Source organism: Barbus barbus (assembly GCF_936440315.1).
Source record: "Barbus barbus genome assembly, chromosome: 31".
NCBI classification, from domain to species: Eukaryota; Metazoa; Chordata; class Actinopteri; order Cypriniformes; family Cyprinidae; genus Barbus; species Barbus barbus.
In genome coordinates, this window is record NC_136759.1 from 19,554,457 (window position 1) to 19,561,249 (window position 6,793).

Here is a 6,793-nt window from a genome sequence, read left to right on the forward strand (position 1 = left end):
ATTCAGCGCGCAAGGTTTACGCACATGGTCCAAGTCTTCTTCTCTGTTTTTTGTGTATCTCTGTGGCAGAATTACAGCGCCACATAGGGGTCTGGCATGTGTACTACATCGTTTTCAGTCGGTTTCAGTGATTCCGTGTGGACTCAGATATTTCCTGAGACGACTCATTGTTTACGGAATTTGAGGCAAAAAAAAAGATCGGATAGGGAGAAATCTGGCTTCGTGTGGACGTAGCCAGAGTCTCAACATCAGAGAGATGCCAAATTAATAAACAAAAAACAAAAAAACAAAAAGTTATTTTCTTTGATTGGGATTATCTTCAGGCGCAGACAAGATTCAAGATTCAAGATTTTATTTGTCACATACACAATTATACAGAGTATAACCAGCAGTGAAATGTAGGTCAGGTCCGCTCCAAGGACAGTGCAATTAAAAAGTATACAGATATTAAGAAAAATAAAAGTAGAAAAAAAATAAAATAATAAAATAAAATATAAAAAATATGAATCATGGCTATAGATGTGAGGGCAACTGGGCGATAGTCATTCAGGCAAGAGGGTTTATTGTTCTTTGGCACAGGGATAATGATGGATTTTTTGAATGAGGTGGGAACCACAGAGGTAGCAAGGGACTCATTAAAGATGGAAGTGAACAAACCAGCGAGCTGATCAGCGCAGGACCTCAGAACACGGCCGGTTATCCCATCAGGTCCAGCTGCTTTCCTGACGTTCACTTTCTTTAGTGCCCTCCGAACCTCATCCTCCGACACGGTGATTACAGGATCATCGCTGCTCTGCCTGCTGCTTCCTGACGCGCTGGTCGGCAGAGACACGCCGCCGCCGTTGCAATCGAAGCGGCCATAGAAGATGTTTAACTCGTCGGCCAGCAACGGATCTGCTGTCACCTCAGCGGAGGATTTGTTTCCAAAGGCACAGATGGTCCTCAGTCCCTGCCACATCCGTCGAGAGTCATTGAGCTGGAAATGAGGCTCAATTCTCTCTTTGTATCAGTGTTTGGCGGCTCTTACTGCGCGTCGGAGAGCATAGCACGATGCTTTGTACTCGCTCGTATTCCCTGTCAGAAGAGCCTCATTGTAAGCGGCAGTGCGTTTGTTAACCGCAGCACGGATTGTTCTGTCCACCCACGGTTTCTGATTGGAGAATGTCCTTACACTTATTGTTTCTGTAACTTGCTCGGTTAGCGTGTTTACAAAGCTCCGTGAACTCGCTGACGTCAGAAGAACTCGCCTGGAACATGTCCCAGTTGACGTCATCAAGAGCCGCCTGCAGCATAGCCTCTGAGTGGGAGGACCAGGCCGTCACAACTCTCTGCACCGGAGGATCCTGAACAAGCCTTTGTTTGTATTCCGGTGTTAGGAAAAAAGCGGCATGGTCAGATTTGCCAAAAGCCGGTAGTGAGCGGACTTTGTAGGCATTCTTGAACTGAGTGTGGCAGTGATCCAGTGTGTTCGGCCCTCTAGTTGGACATGATACATGTTGATGGAAGTTCGGCAGGACCTGCTTGAGGTTGGCTTTGTTAAAGTCTCCCGCGATGATAAAGGCAGCATCAGGATGTTTGTTAATATAGCCGCTGAGCACATCGTGAAGCTTAGACAAAGCCAAGCCGGTGTCTGCCTGTGGTGGAATGTACACAGCAGTAACAATGATCGATAAGAACTCCCGGGGCAGATAAAATGGACGGCAAGTAATGGAAAAATGTTCCAGATGAGGCGAGCAGGAACGCGACAGAATGGAGATCACACCATTTCTTGTTAATCATGAAACACACTCCTCCGCCCCTGGATTTACCGGCCTCTTCTGTTCTGTCCGTCCGAAAAACAGAGAAGTTATCACTTGGCATTACAGCAGTGTCTGGGACCGAGGACGAAAGCCACGTTTCGGACAAACAAAGGATGTTGCAGTCCCTTATGCTCCATTGGAAACTAATCCTGGCTCTAAGATCGTCCATCTTATTCTCCAAGGACTGGACATTTGCGAGCAGAATGCTCGGAAGAGGAGGACTGTGAGCCCTTTTACTGAGTCTATCTATAATCCCAGCGCGTTTCCCGCTGTGTTTCTTGATCTGTCGCCTCGGGGGGTTATTGTTCATCTCCGTGTTCCGAAGAATCTCCAAAGGCCATGATGGATTCCTGGATAAAGTGTCCTGGAACAGGTTAGTGTAGCGGTTTCCAATGTCCAAAAGTGTTTCTTTGTTGTAGGTGATCAGTGCCGACGTGAAATGTGTAAAAAGAGAAAGTAAAAGAAAGTAAAAAATTTAAAGCAAAATCTCAGCGGAGCGACCTGAACGGCGTCCGAACACAGCGGCGCCATTTTGTTATATCCAAGGCCAAAACAATTAACGAAACAAACTTAGTTTAGAAACTAACTTACCTCAAACAAAAATGAAGAAAACAAAATACAGTGTAATTTCCCTAACTCCCTTAACTGTAAACAAAGCTAAATTAAATTTGATGAAAACAATGAAATCTGACATTGCTAAATTATGTAAATGTTGTTATGTGTGTCAATTGTCCAGCAAGCCCAATCAAGTTATTTCCCAGCTATTGAAGCCGATACCAGTGACTGGTGAACCATTTGACTGTATTTTGATTGATTGTGTTGGGCCATTAGCCAAAACTAAATCTGGAAATTCCTACTTGTTAACGTTGATGTATGTGTCGATCAGGTATCACTTGAAGCTCATGCAGTTGTTAAAGCGATCATCAAATTCTGAACCACTTTTGGAGTGCCGAAATATATTCAGTCTGACCAAGGAACTAATTTCATGTCTGAAGTGTTTACCAAAGTACTTAAAAAAATTAAACATCAAGTATAGTGCGTTTCACCCTCAGTTGCAAGGTGCCATCGAACGATTTCATAAACTCTCAAGTCCATGCTCCAAACTTTTTGTGTTGAAGATTCATACAAATAAATTGGCCTCAAACTCCATACATCCCTTAATTTGGAAAATACTTTTTACAAAGTCTCGTGGTAAACACAAATCAGAATCGGAATCCAAGTCGCAGTCAAACAGGCAATGGACAGATAAACTGAAGAGTCAGAAGTTAGGTTTATAATAACAAACACACTCACAGTTTTACTATACTCAAAATATCTCTCTGGCACAACACTCTTTCACAATCAAACAATGATGAAATGAGCAATGGCAGAGAGAAACAGGCAGGATGAAGGCAAAACACAATGGCACGATGCTAGCCAGGCACAAAGGCAGAGGACGAGTGGTTGGGGCAGTACTTATATCAGGATAAGGTGCTTAGCAGGACCAATCACATTCTTCAACTGGTTAACGGAGGCAACACCCACCTGGAGCACAAACATGTCTATACACACACACACATTTATATTGTTTATTTGATTCCACATTACAAGTCAAATATCATTAGGAATCAAATTTTTTGAATGATCCAACAGATTAAAACAAATCAGCACACACACACACACACACACACACACGCACAGAATCTTATAATGGGCCATGTTTGGATCTTCCAACTGAACAATAATCCAAACACAAACCTCAAAAACAACACAAAAATGGGTCACTGGGCACAAAACCAAGCTTCTGCTATGGCCATTCCAGTCCTCTGACCTGAACCTGATCTGTTTATTACTGTTAAAAGTAATGTTTTGCATGTAATATTTCAGACTTGTTGAGCTTTGTGTCTTCATTGTGCCTGCACCGAAAGTTAATGTCCATTGGCAGCTCGTCTGGTTTTCTGGTGAAAATGGGAGGAGGAAGACGATTTAATGTTAATAAAATTTACAATTAATTTCAGTTTGTCTCAAAATGTGTATTTTCTGTTTGTAATTTCACAGCTGTAATATCATAACATGTTACTGAAGTTGGAAGTGCTGCTTTTCTAATGTCCTGAACAACCGAGAAGGGGAGGGAGAGGCTGGGGGAGCGCCAGGGGCGGATCTAGAAAATAATTTTTAGGGTGGCAACACCAAAGCAAGCTCCATGCATAGTTTTTGTGGATTTATTGTCTGACATGCACAGTTCACAAATATTGCCTTACCATTAAGTAATCATCTATACTGTTTAAAATGAAAAATAAATAACAACATTTCAATATCCAAGAATTAAAACTGTATCAGTTTTGAAAACAATGTTTGATTTTCTGTTATTACCAGAGGTGGGAATGTCTGTATTCACCCAGAACACACTATCAATAGTCTAGCAACACCCCAGCAACTGCATAGGAAGAGCCTAGCAACCATCCAGAATATCCTAGCAACCAACTAGCAACACTTTTGCAAACATCTAGAACATCAAACTGAAAAAACTATTTATGTTTCTTAAATAAGACTTTAAGACAAGCCAGAATAAATTTATTTTTCAAACTCTTCAATCTAGTTATTACAGGTATTCTTAAATGCTTACACACAATTCAAATAAATAGATGACTTTCCTGCCCAGTGAACACTCATGAGATCAATAACACTTAACAAAAAAAATTCACAAATTGTGACGTCAACACGATGTAGATTTTAAACCCGGAAGATGAAAATAGCGCAGAAAAGCTTAAAATTAACCAGTTTTCTCCAAGAGTTAAAATGTTCAGATGCTAACATTGTCTTCTATGATGTGCAACATAAACACCTCTGCTAAAATCTCAGAAAAAGTAGTCTGGGGTTTCATGACCCTTTAAACTTTTTGAGAAATTAGTCTTTGTTTTCAGAACTGAATTAATGGTTTGGGGAAATGGGCGAGGACTTCAGGAGAAACCCCCCTGCTCTCCCCCCACTCACCATCATGAACAGCACTGTGACTTCAGTAGAGTCATTCAGATTCCTGGGAACCACCATCTCCCAGGACCTGAAGTGGGACAATCACATTGACTCTATTGTGAAAAAGGCCTAGCAGAGGCTGTATTTCCTCCGCCAGCTAAGGAAGTTCAACCTGCCTCAGGAGCTGCTGAAACAGTTTTACTCTGCAATCATCGAGTCTGTCCTATGTTCTTCTATAACTGTTTGGTTTGGTTCAGCTACCAAAACAGACATCAGAAGACTACAACGGACAGTTAGGACTGCTGAGAGAATTATCGGTGCCCCTCTGCCCAGCCTCCAAGAACTTTTGAAATCGGCGTTTTTTAATGCTCGTTCCGTTAACAACAAAGCTGTGACTTTATCTGACATCATTGTGGAAAAAAAACTGGACATTCTATGTCTGGTTGAAACATGGCATAAGCAGTCGGATGGTCTTCTTTTTAATGAACTTACTCCTGCTGGCTACGGGTTATTTGATCTCCCGCGATCCTCTGGTAGAGGTGGGGGTATCATTGTGCTGTATAATCAACGATACAGTTTAAGTCCTGTAGCTGCTCCTTTGTTCAATTCATTTGAATGCCTCGTTCTGACTACATCTGAGTCCCTCTCTACTGCTATAGTTACAGTCTATCGGCCTCCTAAGGCAAACAAAGACTTTTTACCTGAATTTGCAGAGCTGCTGTCCTATTTGTGCCTCAAATTTGAGAGAACTCTCATTCAGGGGGATTTTAACATCCACATGGACAAAAAAGATTCTGCATTAACAAAAGACTTTTTGTCTTTACTGGAGTGCTTTGACTTGAATCAGTTTGTTGACTGTTTTACACATAACAAAGGACATATTTTAGACCTGGTGATTTCAAGTGGATCTCTTGTGTCTCAGTTGTCTACTGTTGATTTAGGATTGTCTGACCATCTGGCAATCTTTTTTGATCTGTACTTACCTGGTGCCAATATCTCCTCTTCTCGTATTGTGACATATCGGAAATGGAGATCAATTGAGGTTTCTGATTTTTCTGTTTTCATTGACTCCTCTTTAAGTAGTTTCTCTTCATCTGATCCATTAGAGACAAAGGTTTCCATGTTAAATTCTGTTCTCCTGTCTGGCCTGGATACGTTTGCTCCTCAAAAGTCACGTTCTGTTTCATATGTACGTCCTGCTCCTTGGTATAATGACGATTTGCGTATGATGAAGACATCTTGTCGTAAAATGGAGCGGAAGTGGCGTCTTTCTGGTTTGACTGTTAATTATGAAGCTTGGAAAGATTGTTTACAAGAGTATAAGGCTAGAATTGTTTCTGTTAGATCGAATTATTTTTCTAAGATGATTGATGACAACCAGAGAAATCCGAGACAACTGTTTAACTCTATTAACAAATTGCTGAAGTGTAATAGTTCTTTACATGTTACTGCTTCAACTCATCTTTGTAATAAGTTTCTTGACTTTTTTGCTACTAAGATTGATAATGTACGCAAGGGTATTTGTGCTTCTACTTCATCGTCGTCATCTTCTGTTAATGTTTTTTATGCTGGTACTGTTTTCTCAAATTTTTGTACACTTGATTCATACTCTCTTCAAAAGGAGGTTTCTCAAATGAAGCCAGTCACTTCTTTACTTGATCCTATACCTACTAGTCTGTTTCAGTCATGTTTTGCTTCCTTGTGTCCTGTTGTTTTGAGCATTATAAATGACTCTTTGTGTACTGGGGTTGTCCCGCCAACTTTTAAAATTGCTGCAGTTACCCCAGTACCAAAGAAGACAAACATTGATTATGAAAACCTTTCAAATTTTCGTCCCATATCCAATCTTCCCTTTCTTGTTAAAATTTTGGAGCGAGTGGTTGCTTCTCAGTTAATTTCTCATTTGACTGAAAACAATCTTTTTGAACCTTTGCAATCTGGCTTCCGCAAATTCTATAGTACTGAAACAGCACTGGTCAAGGTTACTAACGATTTGTTAATTGCTTCAGATTCTGGTTATCTTTCAATCTTAATCCTTCTTG